This window comes from Canis lupus, chromosome 9, assembly GCF_048164855.1.
Source record: "Canis lupus baileyi chromosome 9, mCanLup2.hap1, whole genome shotgun sequence".
Classification (NCBI taxonomy): domain Eukaryota; kingdom Metazoa; phylum Chordata; class Mammalia; order Carnivora; family Canidae; genus Canis; species Canis lupus.
Window position 1 is genome coordinate 29,314,448 of NC_132846.1, and position 26,953 is coordinate 29,341,400.

Consider the following 26,953-nt stretch of genomic DNA (forward strand, 5'->3'; position numbering starts at 1 on the left):
CAGAATGCAGGGTGCCTGTGTGGCTCAGTTGGCTGAGCATTAGACTCTTAATCTCAGTTGAGGTCTTAATCTCAGAGTTGGGAGTTCAAGACCTGTACTGGGTGTGGAACCTGCTTAAAAAATAAACAAAAAACAGAATGCATGAAGTAAAAGTTAATACAGTTTTATGTAACTTTAATTTCAATCTTGTGTGTGTGTATATGAAAATGTCATTCTGGATCAAAATGTAAAACTTATGTCTTTTTGAGGGTGACAATTCAAAAGTTTAAAGTTCTCTATGTTAGCCACTGGTTCGTAGTTTGGATAGTCTCTAATATTGGATAGTCTCTAATTGACTTTATTATCAAGTCTCTTATGTGAGATTTGAGTAACTTGCCCAAGATGTATACAAGGTGGCACTGAGCCCAATGGCTCATCTACCCCTCCCTCTACCAAATTTCCTCAACTTTCAAGCTGGACAGAAAATACTCTTATTCTAAAACATCCTACAAAAATAATCAAAAATACATCTGTGATGATGCTACTTCATATTTCTGCAACCTCTTTTAATTGTACTTTTTAAAGATTTATTATTTATGTGTACGAGAGAGAGAGCACAAGTGGAGGGAGGGGCAGAGGGAGAGGGAGAGAGAGAGAATCTTGAGCAGACTCCCTGCTGAGCATGGAGCCTGTTGCAAGGCTCGATCCCAGGACTTTTAGATCATGACCTGAGCCCAAGTCAGATGCTTAACCAACTGAGCCACCCAGGCATCCTCTGCAACCTCATATTAATGTATTAGGCATATAGATAATAATGCACATGATACCTCTATATTAAAATTGTATGTTTTCTGATGGAAAGCTGGCAAAACCATAAAGTAAAGGATTTTAAGGACTCCTATTCCAGGGCAAGTTTTCAACTATATCTTTTAAGACACGTGGCTTTCCAACATATTGTAGGTTTCTCTGTCAGTAAGTTCCTATTTAATATCCAAACTGTTTTCTCTCTAATCCCATCTCATTTCCACATAGTCTCTCCTCTGTGGAGAAATTCATAGAGAAAGCAGTTTAATCAGTAAAGCTTGAAGAATACACCCAGGAATCCAGAAATTTCAATTCTCAAACTTTAAATCAGCAGCTGTTGACTCTTCTGGGGAAAAGTGCATGAAGACTTCTGAGCCTGTCCTATTCCCAGCCTCACTTCCCTCTAATCTCAATGCCCCACATCGCCTTTCAGCCAAGACTCAGATCAGCTCATTCTCTGCTTGGGTCTCTTAGTGAAGAAGTGTGCCAGAGAGGAAAGGGCTGCACACAGGCCATTAAAGCTCTTGGCAACTTGCCTAAACCTAAAAGAGGAGAAGGGAAATGTGAGGAGAAGAGTATACCAAAATAAGTTCCAGATAGATCCAAAGACTTAAATGTAAAAATGCAACCGTAAATGTACTGGAAGAAAATATGAATAGAGCTGGGTTATTTTTTTAATTCTTGAAGAGTAAAAATAAGGACCCCCCCCAAAAAAACCCAAATAATAAATAGAAGGTATAAACAAAAAAGTCAGTAAATTCACTACTCAAAAATAAAATTTTCTATTTAAGAGAAATACACATGTACAATGTTAAAAGCCAAAGCAGGTGAAATGTTTACCATATATTATATAGTAAAAGAACTAATTTCTATAATATATAGAGAACTTCAATGAATCAAAAGGAAAGAAACAAATAATACAAAGTAAAAATGAACAAATAAATAGGAATTAAAGGCCTATTAAATGTTATATTTCACTTATATTATAAGAAAATACAAATTAAAATGGCATAGAAATTTTCAGTTATGAGATGAGCAAAGATTTAAAAATCAGTAACACTATGTTTTTATTTTTTTGAAGATTTTATTTATTCATGAGAGATAGAGAAGAGAGAGGGAGAGTGAGAGAGGCAGAGGCAGGAGAAGCAGGCTCCCCTCAGAGCAAGGAGCCCAACATGGGGCTTAATCCCAGGACCCTGGCATCATGACATGAGCTGAAGGCAGACGCTTAACCAACTGAGCCACCCAGGCACACTGAAAATCAGTAATACTATTTAGATTAGCTTATAAGGAAAGGAATACACTCCTACATTTGTAGTAGATGTGCAAATTGGTACAACCTCTTAGGAGGATAATTAACCATATCTATCAGGAGTTTAAATATACATACAATGTGACTCATAGATTCTATTCCTAGGAATTTATCAGATACATAGATATATTTACACATAATGAAAAAACTTATGTCCAAGACTGCTGTAGAATTGTTTGGAGAAGGGGAGAAGAACCAAACAACTTTAACTTCCATCACAAAAGGAATGGCTAGATAAATTATATGTCTTTACTTGGACTGGATTACAAATGCAGTCGTTGGACAGCTCGGTGTGTATGAACATGGAACAATTGCTGAGATGTGTTAAATGGGGAAGGCAGGCCAAAAACTCTTTGTCGAGTATGTAGCCATTTGTGGAAACAGAATGGGAGGGGCTCTTATTCATACGTGCCATGTGTGCTTAGAACGTCTAGAAGAATATACAACGAGATAACATTCATTGACTCCAGTGAAGAGCAAGGTAGGCTTAAGTAGGCATGATTCGGCCTGTTCTCCATATCCTTTTGTAACTTTTGAGTCTTGTGTAGTATAAATGGATCACCCAATGCAAAAGTATCTTATTTAGTTAAGAGAAGAAAGGAGAAAACAAAAGGAAGGGAAAATGGCTGAAGGAAAGGCTATGAGGGAGAAGGGTATAGAAAAGTATGTGCGTTTTACTTCTAATTTGGAAATTTGAAATTCCAAATTCCAAAACTAAATTTGGAATTTAGTCAATCATGTAAAGATTTTAATTTCAGTGTTGTGTTAGCTGCCTGGGCATATCCAAACACTCCGGGTTCGTGCAGTCATTCTAACTTTAGTATTTAGTGAAATGTCTCAGACAATCTTCCCACTGTAGAGGGAAGCTCATGATGCCTCATTGCCTAGGATTCTCAGAGGAGTAACATTCCTCTTATTCTATTTCCTGAATGGTATGGCATTCTTTTATTACACTTACATATTATCCTACAGCTTGTGTCTTTGCCATTTGCCAATTCAAATGTGTAACACAGCCTATTATTTATTTTAACTTCCCTCCTAAAGTCTCTGACCAAAAACAGTTGGTCACAGGAGAAAGTTATGTCGCAGCATGGCACAGTAGATGGCCAGTATTAGATTACAGATTGTCTTGGTTTTAAAAGTCCTTGGGAATTTCTTAGAAACCTGTTTTCCTCTAACATGCAGATTCCTGCCTAGTCTCAGGCCCTCGGAAACTCAGATCCTCCCCAGCATCCCTTCTTTTCTCCTGTACCTAGAATGTCAGAATGGCTGGGGTTGTGTGTGTGTGTGTGTGTGTGTCTTTCATGAAGGGCAATCCATTTTTGCCTCTTCTGCCTTGTGGAATTCTTCTAGAAGTTTAAAAAAAATCTTTTCCACCAACTGCATCAGGAATAGGAAAAAAAAGTCTAAATGCCCAGTTATAGAGAATTGGTTAAATAGATTATAAGATGCTGGTGATGAAGAAAAATACATTCACTACAAATTATGTGAAATTCCATATTTACTGGAGTAGAAAAAATTCTATAACATATTAAGTGAAGTAAGAAGTTTACAAAATAATATATGTGTGTCCAGGGGTACCCAGGTGGCTCAGCAGGTTAAGCATCTGCTCAGGTCATGATCTCAGGGTTGTGAGTTTGAGCCCCATGTTGGGCTCCACACTGGGCATGAAGCCTGCTTAAGATTCTCTCTCTCTCTCTTCCACTACCCCTCCTTTCTCTTTGTATCTCTCTTTCTCTCTCCCTCCCTAAAAAACAGTGTGTGTACAGTAAATGTATATGATATAAATATGTATACAGTATGCATATGATATATAATGTGTACATATACATGTATGTACATTCATTCATATATATATGTATGAATATTGTTTAAAGATTTTATTTTTTTTTTCATGAGAGACACTGAGAGAGAGGCAGCGACATAGACAGAGTCCCCCACAGGGAGCCTGATGCAGGACTTGATCCCAGGACTCTGGGATCAGGACCTGAGCCAAAAGCAAATGCTCACCACTGAGCCACTCAGCTGCCTCTAGACAGAGGTATCTACATGCAAAGGATTGCAGCCCAATTCCTAAGGCAGAGCAGATTGTCTCACTGTAGTCTAGGCACCTTCTTCAGAGAGCTTGGCATGTTTCATCTTTAGGGATCTCAGAGATAATTTAATATGACTCCCTCATCCGAGGAACCAAAACTAGGAGAGAAAAATAGATTGGAAAAGTTCACAGAGCTAGTTAATGTAAAGGCCAAGAAAGCCCACAGGGCTAGGCTAAACAAATAAATACGTTGGAGATGGCCAAGTGAACAAATGAGTGAGTGCTCCAATACGATTGTGAAACTCATTCTAAATCTAACACATTCGGCTTGTGTTGCCTGCCCATTGGATGCTCCCATACATTTCCTCAAAGCAGACAAGAAGGAATTGATTGTCTAGAGCAAATAGGCACGCAGAAGTGCCCCACTTTAGGACACACAGGGCTACTTTACAGGCAAATTCGACTCAATTCCAAATATATAAGAACAACTCTAAGTAATATTCTTTGTAAAATAGGTAAATTTTCTAAAAGATAGAATGATCAACCTTAACTCATCTGCCACCTCACTCCAAACTTTCATATGTAAAATGTGCTTTGCATGGATCTGCCTACATTAAGTGAACTGACGTAGTTAATGGAACATCCATCCCTTGTATGTAAACACAACCTGGTAACCTCCACTATAGAGTGTGCATTTTGAGTCACAATCACCAAGGTATTTACAGAATTGAAAATTCAACTCTTCACATATGTTCTCCATGATATTTTCCTCCGTAGATTGAGAACAATATTTTACAAAGCGTCCTTCCATGTGTGAATGGCTTACCCTTGCAAAAGTGAGCTGGAGAGGACAGGATCACTTATTGTGACTGAGTTGGTTGAAGTGGAGCATTTGTCACACCTGCCCCATGCAGGAGGCCCTGTTAATGTACAGCAGAGCTCACAAGCTCAGATGCTCACAGGGGCCAGATAGGTGACAGACATGAGCAAAGCATGTTAGGGGAGAGAAGTAATAGGGATTTGTTTGGGCAGTGGAGATCGGATAGTTAGTGCCCCATCCAATGGGGGTGGGTTTTACTCATTTCTAATTCATTGTTACTATGCAGAAATATATGCCAGGTTTTGACAGACTGTCCAATTTTCTTTAAGAGAAAATACAAGTCCATACATTCTAATGCAAAATCATTCAACTTGCTAATGTTGGCAACTAATTCAAATTTGTTTTAAAACATTGCAAGTGATGGTCAAATAAAAAGTTATTTGGCCCACCCACTGGTGACTAGTTTGAGGTTTCCAGACATGTACAAAGATATTTAGTGGTGGTATTAAATTGTATAAACTAGGGCATTCGTTTTCAGAATAAAACGTGGAGAAAGACCACCCATCTTTTTATACAAACCATATGCATCCTTTAGTCTACTTTAATCACTTCTTTCCTAAAGCTGTCCCCAACTCTCTGACATCATACATCTGTATGGTCCGACTTCACAATTCATGCCAAATAAACCCTGTCCTTTCTCTCTTTGTTTCTAATTATTTCACATGTGCAGGTCTTACATTCAGGTCTCATTATAAACAATTCTAGGGCAAAAATCATATCTAATACTTCTTCTATGTCTACTTCAAAGTTCAAAAAATATTTGTAGTTTTTTTTTCAATAAAAGGAAAAGAGAATAACCTTTGCTGACACACACTTAGTTATACTAGAGATGAGTTTAGTGTCTTGAAGTTCCTGAATTTCTAGACTAGATAAGCTAACAAATCCAAGTCTGCAGGTACTGTGCCCTGCTGAGCTAAGAAGCACTGGCTTTCCATAAATGTTTAAGAAGAAGCAGTTGGTAAAAAAATAGCTATGAGTTCATCATATCTTTTCTAGATTTAAAATGTAGGATGTATATAGTCCAATGGAGGTGATGTGGTCCTTTGTAAATCCTAACTTTGAAAAATTTTTCTGAGCCACCTTTTGTCTGCAGGAAACCCTCCATTGGTGGGTTGATTTAGGCAGTAAGAGAATGGTATGCTCACTTAGAGAAAGTCAAATTCATATTTCACATTGACAAGTCAGAACTTCTTGGGCTACCTTAGAGTCATTTGAAGCAGCAAAAGCATGAGCTATAACCAGCCTTAGTCCAGAAATGAGAAGTGGAGAAAGGAGAAGTAGACCCAGAACTGAAGCTCTAGAAATGACTGACCACTATATTTGTCCCTATCTGGGAGTGAGGTTGAGTGGCCAAGCAATGGATCTCACCAAAGCAAGCTTTGCAGTGTGCTAGACAAAGTTATCTCTGCAGTGCCAAGAGCGGGCTACAAAGTCAGAACAGCTGGGCATGTGTGCCAGACCAACCACGAATGTGTCTGGGAGTGGGCATAGTGTTCAGTTTGAACTGGCCAGCATCATTTGAAAGTCAAGACATGTGAAAACAATACCGCTGGGGATTCCTAAATCCACTGAGCTCTATGTGGTAGGGAATCCAAAGGTTAAAGTGAAGGGACCATTTCTGGTATGAAATGACTGACTGCCTGACCAAAGAAAAGCATTGTATTTTCTTCCTTATTTGGAAATATTGATAAAATATGCACAATGTGCTTTTACTGAGAAAGCTCTGTCTCCATACTCCTTATTTTCACAAACATCACACATATATGCCTCTCAGATACTTCTTTATGATTCTTATAATTTCCTGCATATTTTTTAGGAATCAAGAAAATAAATAGACCACATCATTACATTAGGAAGTAGATTTTGTAACGCAAAATTAATAATAATAATAATTATTATTATTATTATTTTGTTACTGAAAATAATGCCTTACCTTAGGCAAACAATACTTGGGTCAAAATAAACATTACTGCTGTTTAGGATATTTAGTTGTATCTCTAATATAATTATCACCTTCTGTTCAATAAAATTTATTCTAAATCATGAAATTTCCTTTTTTACTTGTCACTGTGTTGATCCAATTGCATCTTCTTCATACCCAAATTTGTATAAAAAGCAATGTAGAAAATGCAATGAATATATCTTTGGGATAATGGTGCTTATCTAAAAGTTACTGTTAATCGTAATGATAGAGTAATTTCTATTTCCTTTCTTGATTGCCACATCGTTCTCTCCACAGCCTTTACATCCAGTTTTTTCTCATGAAGTCTCTTCTGGTTGAGAAGTTACCGAATTTCATCAGGTAAGAATTACTAAATATGAACCTGAAAGTCTTATTTCAAAAGCATCCAAGTTGAGAAAATCTAAAAATGTGTCCGCTCTGGACAAATACCTAGAATGTAAACTGGGAAAGGTCCAACAGGATCTCCTGTTATTTCAGTGGTTCTGAAAGTATGGTCCCCAGACCAACAGCATCAGTGCCAACTGGGAACAGAGCAATGCAAACTCTCGGGCCCTTCCTTGTGCTTTAACAAACTTTCTAGGTGATTCAGATGCACACACAAGTCTGAAAATCACTGCTTTAGATAGGTTTTGTGGAACACAAGAACAAAAAAATATCTCCTCTAGATTGATGGACTTTGATATATTTGATGTCTCTTTTTTCTTCCTTTTCTCCACTGATTTTTCCTCCTTCCTGCACGTTCATCTATTACTTATTTAGCAAGCTGAACTGTACTTCATAAGATCATACTGCATTAAAAACCTGTTATTACTCTTTATGACAATTTAAGTGACATCTGATATGGGACTCCATCAAAACTAGGTATGCAGTAGAGGTTGTCAACTAATTAAGTGATTTAAATCCCTTTTTAGCCTTTGGAAGGAAAGCTTCTATAGTCACATAAGACACACCTTTAAAGGGGTGCCCAACTTCTAAGATGGTTGCCTTTTATATCTAATATCTGTAGGACATTCTCTTCACAAGTTAATAATTTCATGTGGGCTAGAAGTGTTGAATTGTCACCTCTGAAGTCATTTGCAAAGGACTGTGTTGTCCAAAAGGAGTTCATATTCTCTTGTAATATTTAGGATATGTTTGAGGTCTACATAGTATTTGTTATCTCCAATTCTGGAAGCCAGTCTTGATAGCTTCCCAGTGGTCATTTCACCTCTAACCTTAATATAATTTGGTGTAACCCTGTGAATACCTATGAGTTGTCTGCTAAACCTATGAATTATGCTGTTATTCTGAAATGATTACTAAATGCTGCCCCCAAAATGCCTTTGCTCAAGATACCCCTCCTTTGCAAAGGTGTATATGATCTCTTCTCTATAGCATGCCTATTTCATGAGAAAATACATATTAGAGTCTCTGAGACTGTTTCTTCATCTGTAGAATGGAGACAATGATAATCTACTTGTTAGTATTGTTGTAAGAAATAATGAAGGTAATTCAGGTGCACTTAGCTCAGTGCCTAGCTCAATACATACTAGCTATAATAAAAAATAACTTTATTAATAGAATTGTAAATTTAAAAATGTCACCTTACCTCATCCCACTGAAAACAAGCACATAGGGAAGAGATCAAGTGTCTCTGATTCCAACCACTACTACATTTTATTTTCCATGGAGATTTGCTGTTGTTGTCAGCTCTCTGCTCTTTTAATTCCTTAGCTACTGCTGGAACTCCAACATGGAGCCATGTAGAATTAAGAACATGATAAATTACAGAAATCCATCATCCATCACCCACCTGTAGGGCTAGGAGAGCACTGAATAATATTTGCAATTAGTTCCTCTAATACCCATCAACCCTTAGAGCAAAATCCAGAAGGACAGCAAGATGACCCAAGTGCAGGCATAAGGTCAGAGGGTCAGAAGAGTACCCTGAAAAGTGATTTACCTCACTAACCTCTATTCAGCTTACCAAGTCCAGCATATATCCAATTTTTAAAGATTTCAGGAGAAAGAAATTTCCCTAATATTTCATATAGATGTTCATATAAATAAAAAAAGCTATATATGATTATGAAATCTCATTTTGGCATGAGTTTAAATATTTCTTAGAGAGAATCTGCTGCAAAGTTCCAGTTCCATCTATGACAAATGACTGCAGAGATGACTGTGGCGAGAGAAGGGATACAGAGATAGGAAAGGAGATTCTTAAAAGAGAGGAATGTAAAATATTAGGATTAAATAAATGTCCAATAAACAAGACATTTCTGACTTTGAATTAGTGGCATAGAAAAATGAAAAACATCTGGAATCTGTACTTATTTTGCTGGTCAGAAACACAGTTTTGAGGTTCTTTTTTAAATTGTTTACTTTGTAAAGACAGACTTATTAAAAACAAATGTCTTAGGTGGTTGAAAAGAGAACGTAGTTGAATTCAGAATCCCAAGGCCTTAAAGGGAGCTCTTTAATTTCAAAGAGTTTTTACTTTCCATCAACTAAGCTGCATGCTGTCTCCTTGGAGTCCTTTTGTTCCATTTCAATACACAGTTGAAGAGTCAAAGGCTCACAGACCTATTTGAAATTTAATAGTAAATTTTTGGAGAGAGATAGACTCATTTTTTTCATATTCTTCAGTTATTTTATATGATTCTTCCGTAGCCAGCCCTCCTTCACCAAAAAAAAAAAAAAAAAAAAAAAAAAATCATCTCACGGAGGGATCTACCTACACATTGACCCTTACTTTTATTATGGACACAGCTGGGAATTACAAATGAGGTTATTTCCCTTTTATTTCTGAGGAAGATTATTTCTGTGGATAGGGTTCTAGTCAAGACAGACTAGGGAGTACACAGCAAGTTTATGGGTTATTGTGTTTTCTGTTGGTGCTTTCACATGCTCTTGCTGGGGCTCATAACTAGTCACTCTCTAGAAGGAGAGCGGGTCTAATAGGCCAATAAGGTGACCTGGGGTGTTGGGATTCTGAGGGGAGCACCCCCTGGAATTATTTCCTGTCAATGCCCTGCTGTGCCTTTAGAACAGACCCCTCTGCCTGTATGGGACGAGGGAGAAGGAGGGAGGGAGGGTTGGTGAAAAGGAAATGTCTTGAGGTAAAATAGGCATTCTCTCCTCCTTCATTGATTTGCTACCCTTTGTAAATACTTTATAAATAAGTAAGTATTGTGAGGAGCCAGATCTCAGGGAAGCCATGGAATGGAATTGTACATTAGGCATAAACTGTATTAATGAAACTCTGGTGGCATACTAAATTCTCAGGATGCTACTGCTGAACCAGGCTCATGCTGGCCTTTTATATTCAAGTCATGGTAATGAAGAAAGTCCCCATGTCTTGAATTTTTTATACCCAAGTTATTAAATTCAGGAGTGTGGACCCCTTTACCTTACAGTAGGCAAGGTAGAGGCCACTTTCCAAAACTGTCATTCTCTAAAAAAATGAAACAAAACAAAACAAAGAATCTCCATTTATGGTTCAGACCACAGGCCTGGTTGTCTTTCTCACTTAGTCTGACTCTAAAATACCTAGGAATAATTTGTTGTAGGGGAAGAAGGCGAGGGGGTATAAGGTTACTTTCTATGAGGCATTCCCAGAATCCCACAATAGTTATTGTTAAATTCATCATCCTCTTCAGCCTTTTTTTTTTTTTTTTTAAATTGGAACATCTCTTTGGATAGGTTTCCAGAGAATTAGTAGCCATTGTGTGACTTCATGCTTTCTTTCATTTACGCAAAAGCTACCTTTGATTAATTTTGGGGGATGGTTCTTGATGTGTTCTCCCAGCCGTACCCTTTCGGTTTGGTAAACATCAGTCTCTCTGCCTTCAGCCTTCATCTTTTCCAACCGAAAGGTGCAATAATTCTCCCTCACACTTGGCCTTTCTAGTTCCCTTTTCTGGACGTGCTCTGGAGTTTATTGGCCCAAAGAATTCCAAGCATGGAACAGTATATTTCCAAAAACAGAATATAAATATTCACAGAAGCTTTAAAACTACCCTAGAAAAAAGTCTGTATTTTTTTAGATATATATGGATTTTGTATTACTAAAATTAATGCAAACCCATTGCTTTTATGAGGTTTGGATTTTTTTTTAATCACACTATGAAGTCTATTAAAATAACCCTTTTTAGTCTAGAGAGATGATACCCACCACCCTCTCAAAATGACTACCAGGAACACTTCAATTAATTCTAGTTCATTACTGAGAATGGCTTAAATTTAATTCTTAAGATTTATTACTTAATTTAATTTTTAAATATGACTTGAATTTTAATTTTAAGATCCAGAGACAATGTAAACATTTGGAGGAAAAGAATTAAGGTCAATTATCTATTGACATGAAATGATTTTTGTAAAAGGCAGGCTATGAATATAAAGACAGCTTTGTCTGCACTCCTTGTGCATCAGGTCTTTGGTCTTGCATCAGCTGAGGGGGCCCACCTGACTCTGACTTCCTCCTACAGGTGCTCCCTGGCTGAGGAGGATGGAATTTCCCTTCGTGACCTCCCTATGCTGGCTTAACTTACAGGCTTGCTGGGTACCCATCAAACTGTTTCCATTTTCATGAGATTTTACAGAACTTTAAGTCTTCTGGTCACAAAATATTTCCTTTGTGAAACCCTCAGACTTTTGCTTTCCCTCTTCATTGCAGTGGCAGGAATACAGAGCTTTCACATGATTTTTTAATGTGATTCAGCTGCCCAAACAACAGTGCCTTCAGCTGTACTTTGGAATTTGCTATGTCTCTGCCTCATTTTTCATTTGCAGATGCCTGGAACTTTCTCTTCTCTGTCTCTGTCTCAACCAGCAAGAGCTCATGGTTATGAGCTGTATCTTTGCAAACATGAACCTATCAGTAGGTATTCCCAAAATTATCCTTTATCAGCCAGTTTCTGGTAGGGTCATACATTCTTTAAGAGAGTAGATGTATATTGAAGATCCCGGTCAGCACCAGGCAGTTGGTAGCAAACAACTGTGACCATGAGCCAAAGCAAGTCCTGCTTGAGTCCTATGGTCAACAGTGGAGAGACCAGCATATGAGAGATACGGAGCAGCCAACATATGAGAGATAAAGGGAATCAAAATAATTCGAAGATCAGGGCCAGCTTGGCACTCAAAACCCAGGAGGATTGTCCGAAGGAAGAGTCTCTGACACCAGAGTCTGTAGGAACCACAGGGACAGAGCATTAGGAAACACAAGGCAAGCTTATGTGCCAGTATCAAAGGAGGCATTCTGATCATTTCCACCTTCTGAATTTCTCTGTATTCCAATAGATTTGACAGTAAGCCCAATACAGATGGGAACAGGGAACTGAGATGGGGGGCGGGGAGTGGGAGGGTGCCGGGGAGGTAGGGGGGCACAGGCACAAAGACTCTGTTGGCAAATCGAACTCCAATAAAATAAAAAAAATACAAAAAAATAAATAAAAACAATAAACAACAACAACAACAAAAAAAGAATCTGATGTATCTTTTAGCATTGTCATAGAGAAAGAAGAGTTCTTGAAAAGCACACATGTGAACATTAAACATAATGTGGTTGGCCAAGGCCATTCACACCAGCTGAAAATTCCTCTGGCTTCTAGCCTTACACATGCCTATCTCAACTATTTTTCTTTTTTAAAAAAATATTTTATTTATTCATGAGAGACACAGAGAGAGAGAAAGAGAGAGAGAGAGGCAGAGACACAGGCACAGGGAGAAGCAGGCTCCATGCCCGAATTTGAATTTGAATTTTCAGATCCAGAGACAATGTAAAGTAAACATTCGGAGGGAAACGAATTAAGGTCACTTAATTGATGCGGGACTTGATCCCAGGACTCCAGGATCATGCTCTGGGCCGAAGGCAGGCGCTAAACTACTGAGCCACCCAGGGATCCCCTCTCATCTATTTTTCTAAAGCAGAGTGCTTTTAAAATTTTTTTATCCTGTAAAATTCGACATATGACCTCCTTCTATGACAGAGCTCTTTTTCGTGGTCTCCATAAGTAAGCATCACCCAGTATATCCCCTCACCCTTAAACTCATAAACTCCATCTTTTCTTCAGCCCTCAGCATATTGTCTCTTAACCTAGTGCTCAGTATTTCCATTTTCCTTCATCTGAAACATCTTCCTTGTCTTCAGAGCCTTGAGGATACAGATCTGTGCACACCAGGGATAGGAACCTCCCAACAGTGAATTAGTTACTCTGACCATCTTGTTTGGCATGTTGTATGGAAATCATGTCCTTGTCCTGATTCCATCTCTCACTGGCCATGAACGTTAGGCAAGTCTCTTCCTTTCCCTGAACTTGTCCTGCCTACTCCAGTGAATTATTGTAAGAATCAGATGAAATAATGGAAGAGAGAGATTATAAATTTTAAAGCACAACAGAAGGCAATTGTTGTAATAAAATATGGATTCTTGGCTCACATTGGTGTGGAGCTCCTTCAGTCATTCTTTTGGCTTATTTGTGCAACCCCTAGTGATGTATTAATTATTGCTGCTAAGTGGCATAAGTTTCACCACATCCCTTACTTCTTCTGTGGTTTTCTCCGGGCAGCCACATCTGCCATGAGCTGATACTTCTCAGTAGGGATGAGGTGGAAAGACATGTAACTAAAAGGGACTTGGAGGCCTCTGGGTAATGAGACATCTTAGATAGGAGTCACTTTAGCGATGCCTGGGTGGCTCAGTGGTTGAGTGTCTGCCTTTGGCTCAAGGTGTGATCCTGGGGTCCTGGGATGGAGTCCTGCATTGGGCTCCCCAAAGGAGCCAGCTTCTTCCTCTGTCTATGTCTCTGTCTCTTTCTCTGTGTCTCTCATGAATAAATAAATAAAATCTTTTAAAAAAAAGTCACTTTAGTTACTCCAACCCAGAATATGACAATAACAATATTATAAAACCATATAGCCAATAATTTAGCACTGTGTTTCTTGTCATTTGAAACTTCCATTCAACCATGTTTGATCTCTTGTAACTCCCACCATCATGAACATCAAGTCTTACTGAGGTCCTACTAGTGCAATTAAATTTCAGCATCTATTTTTTTTAAATCTAATTTTTTAAATTTTTTAATTTATTTATGATAGTCACAGAGAGAGAAAGAGAGAGAGGCAGAGACATAGGCAGAGGAAGAAGCAGGCTCCATGCACCGGGAGCCCGATGTGGGATTCGATCCCGGGTCTCCAGGATCGCGCCCTTGGCCAAAGGCAGGCGCCAAACCGCTGTGCCACCCAGGGATCCCGAGTTTCAGCATCTATTTTTGCCTATCAAATTCTGCTAAGCCCTATGCTAAGTATACAATAGTGAGTAATTTACATGTTCTTCCTTAAGAAACTCACATACAGATAAATACACACATAAACATTGCTATAGGGGAGATATATTCAAAGTGCTATGGGAGTATAGAAGGTGGAGTAGCTCAGCCAACTCTGTTTGAGAAGTTGGAGAGGAGGTCTATGTGAGTTGGGCCTGCATGAATAGAACTTGATCAGAGAGTGAATACAGTGCAGTACTCAGTACACGAGCTGCAGGGCTAGCCCAACTGGTTCAGATTCTGACTCTCCTGCTTCCCAACTGCAAAACTTGGCTAGTTATCTTTGGTTGCCTCAGTTGTCTTATTTCTACAATATGATATTGTGTAATACTAATAGAGCCTACCTCAAGGTTTATCATGAGCAGAAATGAGTTAAGGCATGTATAGTACCCAGAACAGTTCCAGTCATGTGGTCATTCAATAGGCAGTAGTCATCATTATTGCTATTATTATTCTTCACCGAGCCAACAAGCGGGAAAGAGATTCTTGGAACTCTTAGAGACCTAGTCCCTGAATTTAAGAGACTTCTATGGTCATCATTATCACTATTAAAAACAATAAAGCTTAAATGTATGTGCCAGGCATTTGACTCCTTCCATATGTAGCTTGACTTAATTCTCATAACAGTCCTAAAAGTCAAAAAATTTACACTGATATATCAATGATGTTACAAAAGATATGAAGTAAGTGAAAAACAAGTGGCACATAGGGTAGATGAAAGAGAATTACAAAAAGACGAATGTTTATAACCCAGAGTAGGAGGCAAAAGTCAAAGGTAGGCTTTACAAAGTAAATGGTAGGCTTAGGCCAAATGAGGATGCAGGCATGGTTTTTTGTTTTCATTTTCATTTGTTGTATTTTTAGTTTTGGTTTTCATTTCTTTTCATGTTCATTGCCAGGCATGCCCTTTCCAATCTATTCCAGCTCCCAGCACTGATCTCATACCCAAGTCTGAAAACATTTCAATATTGAAGTTAGTGACACATGGACAAGGATGTAGAACCTAAGGCTGGCAACTGCTCACAAACATGTGTTGAGCAATGTTTTCATGCCAGGGACTGTGCTATGTACTTTTAGACACATGATCCATGAATAAAGGTATTATTACCACCAATTTACAAATGTAGTAACTGAGTCTGAGACAGGCTAAGCCTTTAAAGGACAAAGAGCAGAGGCACTAGAGCAGGGAAGTTCATGGAGTGTTCGAGAATCATTTAAACTGGAAGAGAGAATCCTTGCAGGGAAGTTGTATGAGTACAGGTGGAAGAGGATAGATGATCTTGAAGGCCAGGCTGAGGAATAGGAACATGGTGACAGGAAGCTAATAAATGATAGGCTTCCTTTTCTTCTTTACAGCTTAATGAAACTTACCCACAGGAAACATGTGGGCTGCCACAAGTTTTGCTCTAAAGTGGGAGATGTGCTGGGAAGGGCTGAAGAGGTTCACTCGTCTTTGGAGAATGCTCCACCGTAGGCAGGGACAGTCCTTCAACTCTTATAACAACACAAGGGAGGAAAGACTGTCCCATAAATATTCTCATCTGGATTTTCTTCATATGTACTATGTCATTTTTAAGAGAATGGCCACTCGGTTCCCCTCCCTGGATGCCAGTCCTTGAGATCTGAGTAATATGTAAGTCCTACACAGCAGAGTGCTCTCCAAATCAAGAACAAGTTCTTTAACTTACTATTCTAAGAAGTCCTTTAGGGTATGGCTCCTGTTTATTTCTTTGCCCTCATCTTGCTCCATTCCCATCATGCACCCCAGCCACACTATTGTTACCAGAAAGCACAAGATTCTCTCTAAAACACTTCATCAGACTGTACTCCACCTCTGCCCTCCATAATGCTGTGCACTTACTTCTAGGATACAACCTCTCACTGAGAATGTGCTTACTTGTCTGCATTAGACTATAAGCTCCATGAAGGTAGAGACCCTTGTTCTCTACTGATTGCCTGTATCAGACACTTCCCAGTACATAGTCAGCATTCCATGACAATTTGTCAAATGAACCAGTAAATAATTAAATGAGAGAATAAGTGTTATGATCCCCTGGTTCTTATTGTTGGACCCTGGTCTTCACCTTGCCAGTGAGTTCTCCCTCTCTAATTGTCTCTCTAACCTTAGATGCTCCCAACACCAACTTGATCACTGATATCCATGTCCCTTTTCAGATCTTACATATCCCCCACACACACTTACAGTCTAACATACACACACACTCTCCTTTCTGGTGGTCATCCTTTGCCAAAAACCATCATTCTGTTGCTGTTAGCCATGAAATGTTTTGGGTTCTCATTTTCCTCTCAAATCCACCAATTATGTTTGAATGGACTCATTGGAAAAAAGAGATGGGGAAGGCCAGCAACATGTTGATTTTATAGCATTGCTGTTAGCAGTTCTTGTAGTAGAGGGGAAGTGTGTGTGAATGTAGTGTGTGTGTATGTTTGTGAGACATCAACCCACAGCTCTGACTAACTCTCATGGAATGAATAGCCTTGGAAGAACGTTGGCACATGCCTGCTCATTGGAAAGGGGAAGGCCCTACATGGGCAGTCCAGGTTCTAGGGGCTCAGGAGGAGTTCAGCCCAGCAGGCCAAACCTGGTAGTCCAGTGCTGACAATAATAATAACTTTAGCAGCCTAGTTGCTAATACATATGAGAACTCCCTGTGTTCCAATCACCATGCTAAGCACTTTACCTAGATTATTTCAATTATTTCTAATGTCAGCCCTAAATGGTTGGAGCTCTTATTAGTCCTGTTTTACAACTAAGGAAACTGAGGTCCAGAGATACTAAGTAGCTTGCACAAGATCACACACTAAGTGATGGAACCAGATTAGAACCCAAGCATTCCTCCAGTCTGGAGTGGTTCCTTTAATCACTGAGAGAATGTGGAAGCAACACACAAGCAAAAACACACATGTGTTTTTACAATATAACTCTCACAACCGGGGGAAATGGAAGAATCATTTGGTCTTAAGGAACAGATAAAGAAAATAGTTAAAAGTATCTTCCAACATATTGCATTTCTCAGCATGTTTATAAATTTGTAAGTGTATTCTGTTATACATCCAGGGGGATCAAGGGAGCACTGGGGTGCCACACATTGTTCTGCATGTGAAAGGTGCTCCCTGGAATTGTGCAGTGTGCAGACTGCTTAGCCTCACATGGCGACTCCAGAAGGCATGCCTCTTTATACCCATAAAGTAATAGGGGCCAAATGGAGATGTGTTAATGGGGCTTGAGCTAGTGTGGCCTTCAAAAACTAAATAAAAGAAAATGTGGAACAATAACCCCCATCATGGTAGAATAGAAAGATGTCTTCCCAATGTAGCTGCAGAGAGACTCTTCATTCAACTATATCAGTGTCATTCAACCCTATCAGTGTCACTTGCCACTGTTTCCTGCACATACATCCTTGGATACTTCCCAGACTGTATAAATGTTTCTCCCTCCTCAACCTCTCCCCGTCTTCCTTTAGTTATTACCTTTGTCATCTTTCTTTACTTACTACCTCCTTCTGCAAGATATAGACATCCATTCATCCATCCATTCATTCAACAAATGTTTTTGGAGCACCTGCCACATCCCAGGCCTTAAAGTAGATGCAAAGTGAAAAAGATGAGTAAGGCATTTCTCAACCTCAAATTGTTCACAGTCTAGAGGGGGATTAAACAAAATGATCCTCTCCACAAGTTTTATAACCATTCTCTCTTTTTTCCCCTAGTTAGAGGGATTCTCATGTTTTGGAAACATTAACAGTGTATTTCCATATGGGTTAAGTAACAATTTGAAACACTTAAAAACAAATACATTCTAGAAAAACAGACAATATTTTGAAAGCTATAAATCAATAAGTTTGTATGTCTGTATTTCTTCCGGTTCATTTTGTGAGGAGGCAATAAAATGCTGAGTTAAAGTTTAGTTGATTTTCTCTAGGTACTTGCCAAACTCTTGACATCACATTCTACTGTGTTTTTAAGATTCAGAGAGTCTGCACAGTGCTTGTGGAAAGTTCAGTTGAGCAAAAGAAACCTATATGTCATTCTAGCCTGGAAGTGACTTTTTTTTTTTTCATTAAATGTATGAGGCTTGAGCCAGACAGCTACATGTAGTATGAAGATAATTTCATCCCCAAAGACATACAGTAACAGATTATCTTATGGGAACCATAGCAGGTGAAAGACTTTTTTTAAAAATCCTCTGCTATGAACATGAGGCTTCAGCTAGCCACACATGTTCCATTTGAGACCCGAAGGCTTATCTTAGTAGACTATAAGCTCTCTTGCAGCAGGAATTGTGTCTTATTTGTCTAGTTCAAGCACCTAGCGTAGTGCTTAGTAAGTACTTGTGATTATGTTATTCTACTGATCAAAGTGGAAGTCTTTGTCATTCTCTGATGGCCTTTCATACTACCTAATGTTCTGGAAAAAGGGACATTAGAGTTAATGTTTGAGATTTTTGGGGTGAGGCAGGGGAATTATTTTACTTTGTTTTTGAGATATGTCATAAATCAGTAGGGACCAGGATGAAACCAATGTCCTTGTCCATCAAGGAAGCTTAGATATTGAGCCTTTGACCATCCTGCTTGATAAATAGAGCAAATAGATGATCTTATCTTCCCTGTGATGAGCAAAGAAAATAATTATATTCCCACCTTTGCCTTATTTTCACCTCAGGCATTGTAAACAGCCCATTCTATGGCTCTAGACCGCACATGAATTCCAAAGGCTGTACAAAAGCATTAAGAAACTACAAGCTTTCCCACCACCCCATACTGCTGTTGTGGTACATCTTGGTATCAATTCACAAACAGCAAGTGCCCTAAGAAGTATGTTTGGTCTGAAAAACACAATATATGTGTCATCTCACCTTCAATGGAATGCGGAATTTTATGTCACAACCCTCTTCCTGTACAACTTGACATTGGCATTTGGTTTGACTTGGTGAAGAGAAATGTAACAAAACTATGACAAATTTTCCTTCCAGAGCACTTCTTAAGGAAGCTTTGTTGCTTTACAGGAAATTTGTATTGCTTAGCATTCATGAGATGTCCCATTATTGAGAAGATTAAAGGCCAAAAAAATAGATTTCATCTGAACATATTTAGAACTCACAATAAAAAAAAGGTAAAAAGATTAGTTAATGAAATAAGGACATTTTAATCATTTTATTCCACACATATTTCTCACTTTCTCACCTATCCTGTAATATCTTCTCAACATGGTGTCACTCATATACATTTTGGGAGGATTTTCGTATTCTTATGTATTGAACTCTATAGTGTCAATAAATTCACTACAAATTCTCATTCACAACTCTTACATTTTCCTACAAGGATTCAGAAAGAAACCCAGACATTAAGGGAAAATCAGTGGCTGCAGCTGCAGGGCCCTTATTCTGTTTTTTTACATCATAAATGTCTTTGCTGAATCAGAATGGTTTTCACCTTGTGGTGTAATTTCCTGCTGCCTGCCTTCAGGTGTTTGTTTGGAAGAAGCCATGTGATGGCTGTGCTTTGAGTCCCCTCCCCATCCAAGGAACCATCCTCTGGGTTTTACCTTGTCATCCAACCTCTGGCATGGGTGGACACTGCTGCATCCACTTTGTGCTACTGTTCTTTTAATGACCTAGTGACAGGCAGGCCCTTACTGATCTGAAGTAGACTCCTCAATTTGAAATTGAGGCATCTGGTAGTAAGATGATTTTCTCTAGGTACTTGCCAAACTCTTGACATCACATTATACTGTGTTTTTAAGATTTTAAACATTTTATATATATATATATATTTTAATTTTTATTTATTTATGATAGTCACACAGAGAGAGAGAGAGAGAGAGAAAGGCAGAGACACAGGCAGAGGGAGAAGCAGTCTCCATGCACCGGTAGCCCGACGTGGGATTCGATCCTGGGTCTCCAGGATCGTGCCCTGGGCCAAAGGCAGGCGCCAAACCGCTGCGCCACCCAGGGATCCCTAAACATTTTTTAAAAGAAATATGTTGTTGTGGCTCCTGGGTGGCTCAGTCAGTTGAGTGTACAACTCTCAATGTCAGCCCAGGTTGTGATCTCAGGGTCCTGTGATCTAGCCCTGCATCGGGCTCCATGCTGGATGTGGGGCCTGCTTGGGATACTCTCTCTCCCTCTCCCCCTCCCTCTATTCCTACTCCCCTTTTAAAAAAAAGGGGAGGGAGAAAAAAGAAATACATTGTTAAAAACAAGAGCTAGAGACACCTGGGTGGCTCAGCGGTTGAGCACCTGCCCCTGGCTCAGGGTATGATCCTTGGTCTCGGGATCGAGTCCCACGTCAGGCTCCCTGCCTGGAGCCTGCTTCTCCCTCTGCCTATGTCTCTGCCTTTCTCTCTCTGTGTGTTTCATGAATAAATAAAATCTTAAAAAAAAAAAGAGCTATGGTTTAATTTCTGCATGTACATTGGTGTTGTTGTTTTCCTATCTTTTGGTTCAGCCCATTGAATAAATGTGATTCTTCTTCCTGAACAGCTAAAGAAATATACCATCCATATAGTGTGTTTGGATGTCATAGTTAGATGCTTCCTATGAACCAACTCTTCCAAAAGTTGAAAATGCCCATCGATAATAGAAGTGATACTAGATTGTTTTTTGTTCTCATTTTATTTTTCCTGATCTGGTATCCTCCTACAGAACAACTTACAGTGTAATATTCACCCTTGGAAAGTATGTAAACTGTTATGTGGTAGATGAAAGAAGTCAGTTTATTTGGGCTCTTTCCTATAGAATTATATGAAATTGGTCTTTATACCTGCTTTTCCCTCCTGTCGAGCCTGAATGGTAATTCATTGATTTTTTTTTTTTACTCATTTACTTAATTCATTGATTTTTTTTTACTTATTTACTTAATTCATACATTAATTAAAAGCATTTATTAAGAACCAATTATTTGCCAAGACATGAAAAAAATAGAAAATAGTGAAGATCCTTGCTATTTGCTTGGGGAAACAATACCTGCACAAAACAAAGGAGTTCTAAGAGTTATTCAAAATGTGTGAAATCTAGTCGTAATAATAAAAATTATATTACATAGCATTTACTTTGTGCCAGAAACTCTTTATGTGTTTTACGTATATTAACTCTCACAGCACCCCTATCAAGTAGCCCCTTTTATGATCCCATTTTACATGTGGTGAAACTGAAGCATGGAGAGGTAAAGTAACTAGCAGCTGGTAGAGAGCAGAGCCGGGATTTGAACCCAGGCAGTCTGGCTCCAGAGTCCAGAACTCCTCGGCCATGGCTTACTATTGTATATACGTTCTGTATAGAATTAAAATATTGCAGCCTGAGGTTACTCAGGGAAGACATGGTTCTTGAGTAGAACCTTAATGATAGTGTAAAGTGTAGATTGTGAAGAGGGAGGGCATGGACTTCTTCTTCTTCTTTTTTTTTTTTTTTTTTGTTTTTGAGAAAGAGAGAGCATGGTGGGCAGGGTTGGGGAATGGGGGCAGAGGCTGTGGGAGAGAGAAAATCCCAAACAGATTGTCTGCTCAGTGTAGAGCCTGACATGGGACATAATACCAGAAGCTTGGGACCATGACCTGAGCCAAAACCAGGAGTTGAACGCTCAACCGGCACTCGACATCACAGGACTTGGATTTTCTAAGAAGCAAAGATAGCAGGAAGAAAAGCTGGGACTTGGAAATGAATGTGGTATATGAGAGGAGGAATGACCAGATTGCAAAATGGTGTGAGAAAACTTTTATATAGGGCTTTGAGCACCAGACCTAAAAGTTCAAACAGAAATCCATAGGTGAGTGTAAAAGCAGAGACTTGACTCACTCATGTACAGGTATACTTACAGCACAGAACTGCTAAAAGCAACCCCTGGTTATGAGTATACTAACATTTAAAAATACTGCAAAAGTTTTGTTTGGGTTTTTTTTTTTTTTGGCTTTAATAACTCAACCAAGTTGCTGCTGGTGATGATAGGTGATGTACAACATTAGAAGCCATCAGAGCAAAGGAGCAGCCAAATCATAATCTCATTGTTTTTATTGTGTCTTAAGTGTTGGCTCCTTAGGCTGGAGGTGCCAATGGCAGGGCCATTAGCCAAGAATTTCAATTGCCTCTTTGGGCCAGAGGAGCTCCCTGCCATGAGGCATGGAGCTATTCCAGAAAAAGCCTTTTGAAGAGACTCTTCAATGCTATAAGGTCTCAAGTTAATATGGTGATGGTACTGTCTGCCTTTTTCCACACTCTTTGTAAAAATATCGTAGGCCATGGAGCAGTTTTAGGTGTTTTTTTTTTTTTTTTTTTGATACCTCTCTGAGGTACACAGATAAGCTAGACATGTCAATTCACAGCTGGCTTCCCTGACACTGAATTTTAAAAGTAGAGTGAGGTGACTTCCTTAGCAATACAGAGGAGGGGGCAGAGACACCCCAAATCTCTAAGGGGTTCTGTGCAAATGACACCAGATTCATGACTGCCTGTCCATGAAGGTGACCTTGAGGGTCCTTCTGACCAATCTTAATTGCAGTGGTATTCCTATTCCTCCACTGGGCATTCATCAGAAAATGGCAAGGCTCAGATTTGCAGCAGGATGGAAATTCACTCCCCTGGTCCCCAATAGTCAAGGACTATTTGGGTTAGAATTATAGCAGACTATTTGCTGCACATATTATCCTTCTTTTATATTATGTTCTCTGGCATCCCCACTGCCTATATAACTCTGCTATATCGTATGTTCTCTTCTAATTTGATTTGAGACATTTTAAAAGATGGATTTTCATTAGATACTAACAAAACCAAACACAGGGAGAAGTTTGAAATGAAAAAGGTGTTCTACAGGTCTCTGCTTGATTATTGAACAAAGATTATTAAAAAAATCAGGGGGCAGAAAAAGCTGCCCTCGGATGAAATGTCTTCTAGAATCTGCAGCGGTAGGACCCAAAGAGGGGTTCTGGTTTTCCCATTCTCTTGAAATCAAATTTTAGTGGAAAGCCTTATCTCTCTTAATGCTACTACTACCCTAGCTTGCCCCCCACTTCCCACTCTCTGATATGCCACTGTCTATGCCTGTCACGGCTCTCACTTGAAGAGTTCTGACTAATCTCAGCCTTGAGGAGTTAAATGGAAGGAAACAGAAAAGCTCACAAACTCTGTGGAAAGGTCAGAGAATCAGACTCAGAACCCATATAGGGAAGTGGAAAGGTCAGAGAATCAGACTCAGAACCCATATAGGGAACAAGGGAAGCTCCCAGCTCCACTCATATCATGTACACAGCTTGGCTCAGGCATTGCCATCTCTGGGGACAACATGCCGTGGCTGGTACTCTTGCCCCTAAACAGGGGTTGCCATCACCACCAAAGCGAGTGCTAAACTGTCCAGACTTCTCTGTGTCACTCACTCCAATAGTAAAGTCCCCAGTCGAAACACCCAATTAGCCTCCTACCAAACATGCAATGGTGATGTCCTCAGAATATGGGTCGGGGATTCAGGTCACGGGCAGCCAAAATATGATATTCACTTTCTCTTCCATTCTCCTCTACTTGCTCCCTTTCTACCTTAAATCTAGTATAGAACTTCTAGGTTTTTTTCCAAAAATATTCTTTTGATCCTCACAGTATTATTATTCCCATTTCACAGATGTGAAAACCAAATGTCTTAGTTCAGGATGCCATAACAAAATGACATAGACCAAGTGGCTTAATAACAAGCATTTATATCTCACAGTTCTGGAGGCTGGGAAGTTCAAGATTAAAGTGCCAGAAGATTTGGTATCTAGTGAGGGCCCACTACCTGGTGTGCAGATGACCATATTTTTGCTGTATTCTCACAGAGCAGACACAGTTCTGGTCTCTTTTTCTTATTCTTCTTCTTTTTTTTTAATAATAAATTTATTTTTTATTGGTGTTCAATTTGCCAACATATAGAATAACACCCAGTGCTCATCCCATCAAGTGCCCCCCTCAGTGCCCACCACCCAGTCACCCCCACCCCCGCCCTCCTCCCCTTCCACCTCCCCTAGTTCGTTTCCCAGAGTTAGGAGTCTTCTATGTTCTGTCTCCCTTTCTGATATTTCCTACCCATTTCTTCTCCCTTCCCCTCTATTCCCTTTCACTATTATTTATATTCCCCAAATGAATGAGACCATATAATGTTTGTCCTTCTCCGATTGACTTATTTCACTCAGCATAATACCCTCTAGTTCCATCCACATCGAAGCAAATGGTGGGTATTTGTCATTTCTAATGGCTGAGTAATATTCCATTGTATACATAGACCACAGCTTCTTTATCCACTCATCTTTCGATGGACACCGAGGCTCCTTCCACAGTTTGGCTATTGTGGACATTGCTGCTATAAACATCGGGGTGCAGGGATCCCGGCATTTCATTGCATCTGTATCTTTGGGGTAAATCCCCAACAGTGCAATTGCTGGGTCGTAGGGCAGGTCTATTTTTAACTCTTTGAGGAACCTCCACACAGTTTTCCAGAGTGGCTGCACCAGTTCACATTCCCACCAACAGTGTATGAGGGTTCCCTTTTCTCCGCATCCTCTCCAACATTTGTGGTTTCCTGCCTTGTTAATTTTCCCCATTCCCACTGGTGTGAGGTGGTATCTCGTTGTGGTTTTGATTTGTATTTCCCTGATGGCAAGGGATGTGGAGCATTTTCTCATGTGCTTGTTGGCCATGTCTATGCCTTCCTCTGTGACATTTCTGTTCATGTCTTTTCCCCATTTCATGATTGGATTGTTTGTTTCTTTGCTGTTCAGTTTAATAAGTTCTTTATAGATCTTGGAAACTAGCCCTTTGTCTGATATGTCATTTGCAAATATCTTCTCCCATTCTGTAGGTTGTCTTTTAGTTTTGTTGACTGTATCCTTTGCTGTGGGAAAGCTTCTTATCTTATGGTCAACTAATATTTGACAAAGCAGGAAAGACTATCCACTAGAAGAAAGACAGTCTCTTCAATAAATGGTGCTGGGAAAATTGGACATCCACATGCAGAAGAATGAAACTAGACCACTCTCTTTCACCATACACAAAGATAAACTCAAAATGGATGAAAGATCTAAATGTGAGACAAGATTCCATCAAAATCCTAGAGGAGAACACAGGCAACACCCTTTTTGAACTCGGCCACAGTAACTTCTTGCAAGATACATCCAGGAAGGCAAAAGAAACAAAAGCAAAAATGGGACTTCATCAAGATAAGAGTCTTTTTCTTCTTCTAAGGGCATTAGTCCCATCATGAGGGCTCTACTCATGATCTCATCTAAATCTAATTCTCAAAAGCCACACCTCCAACATCATGACATTGGGGATTAGTGCTTCAAATACAACTTTTGGTTTGGGGGCTTTTTTTGGTTTTGGATTTTAGGGAGACACAAACATTTAATCCATAGTACCAAATCTCAGAGAGGTTAAGTGACTATGGAAGGTCAACTATGGAAGGTCATAGAAAATATTTATTGTCTCTAGATTTTTTGCTTCACAAATAGGTTTTTAAGCACTACCCATTTTGCTTTTTTTTTTCATCATTGGTTTTTAAATTTTTGTGCTTTTGTTTTGCCAATAGAACATTTTGCATTTTTCTAATGAAATCTTACACGAAATCTCAATATCTAAAGCAGATAAAAGCAGAGCCGCTCAGGTTGAAGAGTAAGAGAGAACAGAACCTCATCTGCCTGGCCTCACACTCCTCATTTCAAACACACAAAACACCACTGAGATTTACAAACTGCTACTGTGTCCTCAGAAAAAAAGCTTGGCCATTCCTGGTGCATTTCCTGTTACTATCCCTCCAGCCCTAGGCTCAGGGACTGGAAATAGCTCTGGTTTTAAATAGAGAACTAACTATTCATACCCAAATTTATCTATGGCCATTGTCCAACATTTCTGTTCCATAGAACTCTCATTCATCAGAATATTAATAAATGTTAAATGGGGAATAAGGTTTTGTTAATGTTGAATTTCTTAACTAACTAGATAGAAAGCAATAAATTTATAAAAATTAAAAATATTTCTTACCTCTATGTAAGAACTCTCAAAGAGTATTGTGTCTCTCCAAAGAAAAGATAGAGTATCTAGAACTTTCCAAACACTTGACCAGAGTCCTATTTTTCAAGTTGCATTTTTCAGGGCTAGTCTCTTGGAGTTTCTGGTTTCATCTTCAAATGCCTACTAACCATTTGGCTAGCTTGGAAGCAGGATGAGTTGGTTCTTACCCAGCTTTTTTTTTTTTTTTTTTAAATAAGAATTCTTATAAAGCTTGTATATCCCAGAAGAATTGCTGAATTCACACAGAACAGGTAGGCCGCTATGGGTCCCTTATGTCTGAAGGATCTGCTTTATGTGGCATTTCTCTGGAAGGTAAGGGTATAGACAGTGTGGCTTAGAAGCACTCTGAAAAATCCTCTCTCTGGATACTCTCAAGATAGTAACAGCAGTAATTACAACTCTCTAATTAAAAGAGGTCTATAAAGTTCAATTATGAAAGGCAATGAGGTGACGGGAAATTCGCTTTCAGATTCACTCTTTTTAAGCCCTGGTGATTATATATTTACCTGCCAAGGGAAATGATGTCTCCAAAGGTCTGCTCCAAATGCAGGAAGGAACCTAAATTCTGGAGAAGAAATGATTTAGCTGGGTGGAAGACATCTAGCTGCCCAGGGTAATTTATTCCAAGTAACT

General features: G+C 39.2%; 1 protein-coding gene across 1 annotated transcript in view; it reads left to right on the forward strand.

Annotated features, from left to right (window-relative positions):
• FRMD6 (FERM domain containing 6) overlaps nucleotides 1–26,953 on the forward strand; it is a 232,547-nt gene that overhangs the window by 69,296 nt on the left and 136,298 nt on the right. Inside the window, exon 3 of the mRNA XM_072838548.1 lies at nucleotides 7,250–7,312. The gene's annotated coding sequence lies outside the window, so the exon portion shown is untranslated. The remainder of the gene's footprint in view (nucleotides 1–7,249; nucleotides 7,313–26,953) is intronic.